This window comes from Staurois parvus, unplaced genomic scaffold, assembly GCF_062004578.1.
Source record: "Staurois parvus isolate SC_StPar_1 unplaced genomic scaffold, SC_StPar_1.0 ptg000015l, whole genome shotgun sequence".
Taxonomy (NCBI): Eukaryota; Metazoa; Chordata; class Amphibia; order Anura; family Ranidae; genus Staurois; species Staurois parvus.
In genome coordinates this window covers 4,302,295-4,313,541 of record NW_028317811.1, presented here as the reverse complement: position 1 = coordinate 4,313,541, position 11,247 = coordinate 4,302,295, and positions in this window count along the sequence as shown.

Sequence of the window (11,247 nt, the reverse complement as noted above, 5' to 3'; positions counted from 1 at the left end):
ACTGCCTCCCACCCTCATAGATCTTTTGCTTGAGGATGCTCCAAAGGTTCTCAATAGGATTGAGGTCAGGGGAGGATGGAGGCCATACCATGACTTTCTCTCCTTTTATCCCCATAACAGCCATTGATGCAGAGGTATTATTTGCAGCATGAGATGGTGCATTGTCATGCATGAAGATGATTTTATTACGGAAAGAATAGTTCTTCCTTCTGTACCAGGGAAGAAAGTGGTCAGCCATAAACTCCACATACTTTGCAGAGGTCATCTTTACACCTTCAGGGCCCCTAAAGGGGCCGACCAGCTCTGTTCCCATGATTCCGTCTCAAAACATGACTCCACCACCGCCTTGCTGACGTTGCAGCCTTGTTGGAACAGGGTGGTCGTCCACCAACCATCCACTACTCTATCCATCTGGACCATCCAGAGTTACACGGCACTCATCAGTGAACAGGACTGTTTGAAAATTAGTCTTCGTGTATTTTTCTGCCCAATGCAGCCATTTCTGCTTGTGAGCATTGGTTATTGGTGGCCGAATAGAAGGTTTATGCACAGTTGCAAGACTCTGGGGGACTCTACACCTTGATGTCCGTGAGACTCCAGAGGCACAAGCAGCTTCAAATATCTGTTTGCTGCTATGTAATGGTATTTTAGCAGCTGCGCTCTTGATCCGATGCATGGATCTGGCAGAAATCTTCCTCAATGTGCCTTTATCTGCACGAACCCGTCTGTGCTCTGAATCAGCCACAAATCTCTTAATAGTGCAATGATCACGATTAAGTTTTCGTGACATATCTAATGTTTTTATACCTCATCCAAGGCATTGAACTATTTCACTCTTTTCGGCAGCAGAGAGATCCTTTTTCTTCCCCATATTGCTTGAAAATGGTGCTCTGCTTAATAATGTGGAACACCCTCCTTTAGTCGTTTTTCCTTAAATTGGGCTCACTGGCCAATCTAATTATCACAGGTGTCCAAGATTGTTTTCAGTGATCAAAAGAGCCCTGAGATACAATGCCATCCATGAGTTCAAGTGAAAAACAAAATATTTAATCTTTGTGACACTTAAATAGAATTTGCATAATAATTTGGAACATGGTGTATGTTAACCAGGGTTTAGGCTAGGTTCACATCTGTGCGGGTGGTGCCTCTGCGGATCCGCACAAAAATCCATGCAGCCGTACCACCTGCATAGAGAAATTCGGACCTGCAGGTGGGTGCCATTAGTTCTAATGGCATGCCACCCACACTGGAAAACGCAACTGTACTGGGAACCGAGGTTCCCGTGCGGGCTTCGATTTCAGAAGTGCAGGGCTTCGTCTCTGTGTGTCACGGGGCATGGGAGTCCATTAAAAAGAGTGGGCCCTCGTGCCCACGCAAAATGCGGCCCGCATGGTTGCATATGTGTGAACCAGGGCTTCTCCTTGCTCAGGCACTGTATCACTGCTAAATTAGTCAATAACTGCCTTGTAAAACAGTACCAGGCTGTAGGTCATTACAAATAATTGCTTCAAATTACCTTTTCTTCAGCCATTTTATAATATTTCTGCAAATAGCCTTATTCCTTTTACCTGCTATCATATATTTCAAATTTCCTTCTAGATATGGCTTTTATAGTAGGGAAATCTTAAATTTATTACTCTAGTCTCTGAAATTAATTATCCAGTATGTAGAGAGGACTTGGAATGAAGGAACAGAGAAAGACAGGGGAAAATGAAATTATCTGTAATTTGTCAGGTCAATAGCTACTAAACATTTGTGTTATGAAGATGAAATTGCGAGGGAAAGTACAATATGTAAACCTATGTTCATTTTTTTCTGTATGTATTTTTATAGAGTACATGTGTACATGAGTCCTAGAAAACTGGAAAATGTACAGTTAGCTAGTGCTAAAAATAGACCACAGGGAGTTGCCTGGTTGCTCACATGCTACTGGCTTTTTTTAGCAGAATGTGTTCATTCAAAGGGTGAATTTAAATGCAAATTTCAATTTCTAATTGACATTTACCTTAAATTTATAGAAAGTATAAACTTAAATTATTTTGTATGTACAAGCTTATAGTCTAGGTCAGCCCTTCTTAACCTTTTCAGCACAGAGAAACCCTTGAGAAAAAAAAAAAAAAAAAAAAAACTTTCTGGCCTCAGAGAACCCCTGCTAAAAATTACTGTTTATTATCTACAACACATGATGCATTAGTGTGATGGTAAGTGGGAAAAATGCTCCCTCCTTACAAACAGCTAAAGTTTGAGTGTGTCAATGGGAACTTATCTTAGAGGAAGAAAGTGCTCATTGATCAGGGAACCCCTAGCAACCTCTGGATGAATCCTAGAGTTCCATGGAATCCTGGTTGGGAAACCCTGTCCTAGGTTTCGACAATCAAATATTGTTCTTGTATGAAGTTTTAACAACTTCAAAGCCCAGCTAAGTTTTTTTGTTAAAATCAGTTTCAGTAAGTACATTCCACGTGCATTAAAACAAAAGGTGTTCAAAGTCTTACAGTTTGTTTTCTTTACAAATCAGCCATAGCCTGATTAGAAAAGCTTGTGCCCTGCCAGTCTGTATGGAAGCAGTGGTCCCTCTGCAGAAGTCTGAAATGTCTCCTGATAAGCAGAGATCTCCAATCTAGGAAGCATGAGGTTTGCTGACTGCAGAGTTGCAGTTCTGACTCAGCAGCTGGTCCTATGCAGAGGGACCACTGTTTCCACACAGATAGCAAAGGTCCTGTTCTACAGCATGCTGGCAGAAAGAATGATTTCATACTCAGATTGTGGCTGCTTTGTAAAGAAAACAAACTGTAATATGCTATACTAAGAATACTCTTGTGCCTCTGCATGACAAATATTGGTGCCTGTGACAGATACCTGTACCTGTTGGAGACAGGTACGTTAACGTTTCTGAGGCATGGTGGGGGTAAGCACTGACATTAGAGTGTCCATACTGAAGACACACCTGTCCTCAGTGCATATTTAGTTCCATTAGTAAAACATAATTGATTGCTAAGACTCCATTTGCTGTGTAGTCAACTGCATCATAGTAATCAGTGTCACAACCCCAGGCCCCATTCAGCTGTTGGAAGGGAGATTCCTTTCATTCCCCAAATATAGCTATTGCCATATTTGGGTAATGACTTCAGAAAGCATCCTCCACCCCTTTGTTTAAATCCAGCCAAGGGCCAAAGAATCGGAGGGCCAGGAGCTGAATGGGACCAGGGTTGAGTCAATTACTAGGAAGCTGGCATCCTAACTTCTCAGCATAATGGTGTCTTTTTGTACGCCAACTTAGAGTTGGTGTAAATTGTCACCAATGTGCTTATCAACAAACTGATGGTAATTCTTTTTGAAGAATTGGTTGTGACAATTTTAAAGTAGTGGAAAGTCATGGAAACAAGAACCACCTAAGCTGGCACGTGTCGGATCTCCTAACAAATTTTCACAAGGCTCTTCTGAATTAGGCATAGGTCATTTTTAAAGGATCAGAACTGCCAGAAAAGTGTTGCAACTGCTTTACTGAATTCCCCCCATTTTGTCTTGATACACTATAAATGTATTAAGCTGATTTAAAAGAGTAACTCCACTTTTGTTGAGAAAATAAAATAGGCAATCCCCTCTGAGTGGTCAAGGTACATTGCATAGATGATAACAAATATTGTAGCAGATTCCTACCTTTTGTTAGTGTGAAGAAATAGCTGTTCGTTTCATCAAACTGATCTCATGAAGGGAGTGTCTGGTTAATTTTAATCAGCTGGTGCACTGTGTTTTAAGGAGGAGAGCTGTAGTATCTGCATCCCTTTAGAAGTAATTAACCCTTAGGGAGTATCTCACCAAAACATATATTTCAATTGGAAGGGGTGCCTAAAATCAGACTTGATCTTAGTGCAGAAAATCTGTAAGCCAATCACACAAGCAGGAAAGAAAATTTAGGGAGGCTTGTCATATTGGACTGAATGTTACAGAAAATGACAGTGCTGCAGATCAAAAAAGATATGTAATGTTTAATAAAATTAATTCATTAGATGGCTATTGTAGCAATTGTATATGTTATTTTTTTACTTGCTGTAATTTTTCTTAAACAGAAAATGGTGTTACTGTTTAAACGTTTAAAGTGTATCTAGGCTTTCACTACACTTATGAGAATATTTCCTGCAAATCCATACACATTCGACAAACAACCCTAGAAATGTGTGCCCAAACCTGTCTACATGTATACAAATAATACAAAAAAAATCTGATGGTGCTGCAAAAAGCAGCTCCAGGGAATCTATAAGGGTTTGGGTCAATTTTATTTTATTTTATTTTTGTTTTAAGTTTAGAAGTTTTAAAAGTAAGGGTTAAAAAAAATATAGGAAACTGTCTGCTTTCCAACATGCCCTCTTACATTTAACTCTCATTCTTACATTTAACTCTCATACAAAGAGGGAGATTGAGGGGGTCACTGCTCTGCTTTATTCACTGGTTTGTGTATAAAAACTTCAGCTTGAGCTATTGAGTTCTGCAAGCCACAAACTTTTTCAGAACAGGATATAAGAAGAAACATGAAAATTAACCACATTATCTATCCTGCAGCTGGACAGAAGATTACAAAATCGTTATATGCCACATTTCATATTTTAAAAAAACATTTATATAGACAAATAATAATGAATGAATAGAATATAAAAAAACCCACTATCCATTGTCTTTAATAGCGTAATCAAATCTTAACATTAACATAGATACTAACAAACATGACAAACAATATAATTTCACTACTCTTGTTTTGGAAGCATATCCTCACCTAGACATTTATTTAATCTGTGTTGACAGGTCTAAATTTATGACAATAGTAAAGGTTGTAGATAACCACTGCAATGTATATTAAATTAACATTTGATGTAATGACATGAAGGCTGGGAAATATTAATTCACAAGCAAGCAGAAGCATTATGGTGACTCTGTACATGATTTCTGTTCTCCTCTCTTTATTGCGTGTTTTGATATGGTTTGTCTTTTAAAATAAATTTATCTCCCTAGTGGGGCTGACATCCAAGGGAAACAAAGACAAACAAATAAAATGACTATCTACACTGTCTGTGTTCAGCTCCAGAAAATGTATAACTATTGTCACTCAAGCTGCATGAATGACAGCTGAAGCACAATACAGAATGACAGTATGAAAAATCCCCTTTTCCCATTCACATCAATCTTAGATTTAGCACATCAGTACATGACTGATTCATGCAAGCAACAGAAAATCTATTCCTGTATTTCCTAATTGGGGAGAAAGTTCATGATTTTCACAGCTTAAAAGCTCAATGAAATACTAAAAGTATTAAAAATAGTACATAAAATCCAAGATCGCTGTAACCACTAACATTAACTAGTCTAACAGAATATTCTTATTTCTTATAAGAACTCTAAGGTTTAAATAGGTCTCCAAATGCAGGGTATTTTTTTAACTTAAAATGAAAACCCAGCTCCATCCAACACATGTTGGAAGTGGCAAAGGGTTAGAACCCCTGTGAGATTTTTAATGCTGTAAGCGTCCCCAATGAATAGATATATTTTCTCTCTCTGTTCTGTCTGACGCCCATCACCTGGACAGGGAGTGAGGGGGAACGCTCTCTCATGGGGGGAACATATGATCAATAACAATCCGACAAAGGGTCTAAACCTTCCTTACTCTATTAGAAAATTTGCTAGCTGTAAATGTTCCCACCATTTTCCCATAAAGAAGACATATGGAAATTGAAAAAAACAAAACAAAAATACATACTCCTCTCTATAGCTGCAGCATTGCTGTGATGTTCCAGCTGCCCCCCCTTCAGCTCTGAGACCAAAAACTGATCATATGACCACTGATCGTTCAACTCTTCTTGTGATCCACTTATATCCACACAGACATTTTGTAGGTAGATCCTTATTTTTCTCTTCTGGTGCCAACAGACAGATATTTTAAAAAAACTGATACGTCCCTGTTTTTCTATCCCTGGGACAGGATGTTACTCTCTTGAATCTGGCTTCAAAAAAGTAAATCTGAACTCCTGCCACAAAAATGTTTATTGAAATATATTCATAAATAGCCCCAAAGGCTATAAACAGTGGTCTAACTATGGGGGTGTGGGGGGTACAGACCACACCCGGGTGACAGCCTCTACAAGCAGAGCAAGGTGGCTGTAGCAGGCCACCGTCATGTGTGTAGAATGCACTTCTTCGATTGTGAGCGCTGCTGCCCCTGCTGTCATTTGCCCAGGAACTGTTGGCCAAACACTGCCTGGTACCGCCCGCGCACAGCCAGGAGTCTGCTCTCCATCTGTATTGACCATGAACTTTTGAACCAGAGCATCTACTGTGAGCAGTGCAAAACCCCTGTGCTTCCAGTGTCCAGGGGAAAAAGGAGGACAAGGTGAGGTAGAGCATGGGGGATGGAGAAGCTGCACAGGGTGGTGGGGTGCAAAAGGTGAGGGAGGGAAGGGGGAAGATGCACAAATTGAAGGGGGGGCAAGGTGAGAGGGTGTCAGGAGGTGCACAAGATGAGGGGGTAAAAGGAGGACAAGGTGGGGGTGCACAAGAGGGGGCTTGGGGAACGGCAAAAGTTGGGGGATTCAGGGAGATTCAGGAAAAAGGTGGGGGGTGAATAAGGGGGGGCATGGGGGAGCTGCGAAAGGTGGGGAAGGTGCACTTGGAGGACAAGATAATGGTATCAGGGGGTGCACCAGAAGAGGGGGAGGGTGAAGAAGCTGCACAAGGGGATGGATGAATGTAGAAGCTGCATCGTTTACTGGGGCAGGTTTGGGGTGCGTAGCATGACCGTGCACTGCTGGCCCTACAGTAGCCTGCCCAGTGTCCTGCAGGGCACCATGGCTAGCTAGACAGGGGAGATCCCAATGTGCCAACCGGCCCAGTGTCCGCTGCTCTGTCCTGCTTCTGCTGTCACTCCCTAGCGGCTGGACAGAGCATTGTGGCAGGCTAGCTTTATATGCAGTGTTAAATGGGAAAAAAAACATTATGGGGGGGGGGTGACACCAGCCCTAGTGACACCACTGGCTATAAATACACTGTGTGTGTGTGCCAAATGCACAGCAATTACTTTGTAAATGTAGCAGTGACATCACCATTGTGCTGTACATAACCTGAGCAGACAGCAGAGCTGTGGAGGGACCTAGTCGATCCTCCTATTATAGGCTACTGGCAGAAAACTACAGGAAGACAGATACAGGCTCAGTCACTCTGCACAAGGATAGAAAGCAGCAATGAGTGACCTTTATTACAAGAAATTCTTGCACAAAGACAAAGTTTCAACCTGGATCACTACACAGATCTGGAAGAAATACACAAAGGACAGCACGATTCAAGTTGAGCTTTAAGAGATGTAATGCAGCTGAAAAATATCGCAGGAATGAATGTTGAAAAAAATGCAGATGTATGGTTTAGTGTGCTAAAGCCTAGTGATATACAGTCAGGTCCTTAAATATTGGGACATCGAAACAATTCGAACATTTTTGGCTCTATACACCACCACAATGGATTTGAAATGAAACGAACAAGATGTGCTTTAACTACAGACTGTCAGCTTTAATTTGAGGGTATTTACATCCAAATCAGGTGAACGATGTAGGAATTACAACAGTTTGCATATGTGCCTCCCACTTGTTAAGGGACCAAAAGTAATAGGACAATTGGCTTCTCAGCTGTTCCATGGCCAGGTGTGTGTTATTCCCTCATTATCCCAATTACAATGAGCAGATAAAAGGCCCAGAGTTCATTTCAAGTGTGCTATTTGCATTTGGAATCTGTTTCTGTCAACTCTCAAGATGAGATCCAAAGAGCTGTCACTATCAGTGAAGCAAGCCCTCATTAGGCTGAAAAAGCAAAACAAACCCATCAGAGAGATAGCAAAAACATTAGGCGTGGCCAAAACAACTGTTTGGAACATTCTTAAAAAGAAGGAACGCACCGGTGAGCTCAGCAACACCAAAAGACCCAGAAGACCACGGAAAACAACTGTGGTGGATGACCGAAGAATTCATTCCCTGGTGAAGAAAACACCCTTCACAACAGTTGGCCAGATCAAGAACACTCTCCAGGAGGTAGGTGTATGTGTGTCAAAGTCAACAATCAAGAGAAAACTTCACCAGAGTGAATACAGAGGGTTCACCACAAGATGGAAACCATTGGTGAGCCTCAAAAACAGGAAGGCCAGATTAGAGTTTGCCAAACGACATGTAAAAAAGCCTTCACAGTTCTGGAACAACATCCTATGGACAGATGAGACCAAGATCAACTTGTACCAGAGTGATGGGTAGAGAAGAGTATGGAGAAGGAAAGGAACTGCTCATGATCCTAAGCATACCACCTCATCAGTGAAGCATGGTGGTGGTAGTGTCATGGCGTGGGCATGTATGGTTGCCAATGGAACTGCTTCTCTTGTATTTATTGATGATGTGACTGCTGACAAAAGCAGCAGGATGAATTCTGAAGTGTTTCGGGAATATTATCTGCTCATATTCAGCCAAATGCTTGACAACTCATTGGATGCCGCTTCACAGTGCAGATGGACAATGACCTAAAGCAGACTGCAAAAGCAATCAAAGAGTTTTTTAAGGGAAAGAAGTGGAATGTTCTGCAATGGCCAAGTCAATCACCTGACCTGAATCCGATTGAGCATGCATTTCACTTGCTGAAGACAAAACTGAAGGGAAAATGCCCCAAGAACAAGCAGGAACTGAAGACAGTTACAGTAGAGGCCTGGCAGAGCATCACCAGGGATGAAACCCGGCGTCTGGTGATGTCTATGCGTTCCAGACTTCAGGCTGTAATTGACTGCAAAGGATTTGTAACCAAGTATTAAAAAGTGAAAGTTTGATTTATGATTAATATTCTGTCCCATTACTTTTGGTCCCTTAACAAGTGGGAGGCACATATGCAAACTGTTGTAATTCCTACACCGTTCACCTGATTTAGATGTAAATACCCTCAAATTAAAGCTGACAGTCTGCAGTTAAAGCACATCTTGTTTGTTTCGTTTCAAATCCATTGTGGTGGTGTATAGAGCCAAAAATGTTAGAATTGTGTCGATGTCCCAATATTTATGGACCAGACTGTAAGTGAGAGCCTAGTCTGATAATCTGATCATTAGTACACAGCTTTCAAGAACCAATCACGACAGTTCATGCAAAATTATCGGAAGGAACAAGCGCAAACATTTTTCTTGTACGTTAACAGAACAAATAATTTTTGTTTAACCACTTGCTGTCCGGTCGCTGCATTTAAACGGTCGGACGGTGGCAGTCCAGGGGCGGGTTGCCGTTCATAAACGGCACCCGCCATTATGGACTGTGCGCGTTTCCTGGGAGCGCGCAGCACCGTGATCCGGAGCCTGCTGTGTCCTCCGGACACAGTGGAACACCGATTGTCGTATGGGACCTCCGTGCAAGGTCCTGATCATGTGATCACTGATTGGCCAATCAGTGATCACATGCAGAGTAGTAAGCAAGATGTAGCACTTCTGACATCATTGCTTACTACGTGTGAAATCTGTGAATGATCACAGAGGTCACATGGTACAAGGCTATTCACAACAGCCTTGTACCATGTGGCAAGCTGTGACCAATCACAGCTCACACAGTAGTTCTCAATGGCTGCAAGAATGCAGCCAGAGAGAAGGAGAAATGATTGCTTTTACAGCCTTTATGCATGTAAAAGCAATCCGTGTAAAAAAAAAAAAATCTTCATAACCCCCCACAAGTAGTACAGTGTCACCATGGTGACACTGCACTGCTAGGGTGACAGTATGTAGAAAAACAAATATAAAAAAATAAAATAAGAATGTAAAATTTTTTTTAAAAATGATAATTTTTGGTTATAAACTAAATTTGGGTTGTTTTTTTTTTTACTAAAAAGATAACTGAATACATTTTGGCCAAGATTTATGATGAAATATTATTATGTGCCGGTTCTTTTCTCTGAGGATGTGCTTGGCACGTAACGCGTAAGGAGGAACCTGCGCACGCCTTGACGCCACGCCGTCGGAGCATTGTGGAGCTCCGGCGGCCACTACATCTGACAGGACGGTTAGTCCTGTTTGCTTTGTTGCTAGCTTTTTGCTTTGCTAGCCGTGTACTGTTTTACTTGATTGCTACTGGATGCATCCTGTCTTATACTTATTAAACCTATTCGATTATACCTCATCATGGGCATTTTTCTTGATTCCTTTGTGGGGCGTATCTCCTCCTAGATACCGCTGATGTGGAGTGGAGGAGTGGTGGTTTTCTCCGGTGGAGCTGTGATTTCTTCCTTGCTGTCTAGTGGAACGTGTGCTGCTTTGGTCTGAGGATCTTCACTGATCCAGGGATTGCATCTACCTCTGTTCCCTGACTACATCTTGGACTCCATCTCTGCCACATTGCATGCACCTCTGGCCAGTGTGCACGGCCACCTGAAGTCATCTTTACTGGGACCTTTTTTTACATTGGGACTTAATTTTCCTTTTTTTTGCTTTTTCCCCCTTTTTTATTTTTAAGTCACAATTTTAGCGCTGCACTTTATAATTATATTCATGTGAGGAATTTTTTTGGTTGTTCCTATGTGTTTCAGCTGCTTGTCCGTTTAAAGCGCTCACTTCTTCCTTTGTTCTATATGATGAAATATTATTTATTTGCAAAATTTTATAAGAAAAACCCTTTTTTTCAAAATTTTTGGACTTTTTCATTTATATAGCAAAAAAAATAAATATTCACCAGTGGTGAATAAATACCACCAAAATAAATCTTTATCTGTCACAAAAAAATGCTAAAAAATTCATATGGGTACAGTGTTGCATGACCGCGCAATTGTCATTCAAAGTTTGATAGCGCTGAAAGCTGAAAATTGGCCTGGGCAGGAAGGGGGTAAAAGTGTCCGGACTTGAAGTGGTTAATCAGTACAATATTCTATTCGTCCATAAAAAAAATAAATTAAAAAAAATCAAGTGACCAAGACCACGCATGCTCGGAAACTAAAGAATACAATGCATTACATTACTGAGGGAAGTTGTAGTCTGTTGTATGAGAATATTTATATCTTTAGCAACCTATTTGTTTTCGATATGAAACTATCATGAAAAAAAAAATAGATGCTCATTCATCCAATATTCTCTGAGTTGCAAGTAACTGAACTGACCAACCAAGAAAGACTGATTTGGAAAAGGCAGTGAAAAAGGGCTGATAGTGACTGTCACTAAACTTGCAAACAAAAGTGTTCTCTAGAAAAAACAAAGTAAATACTGACCTGCCA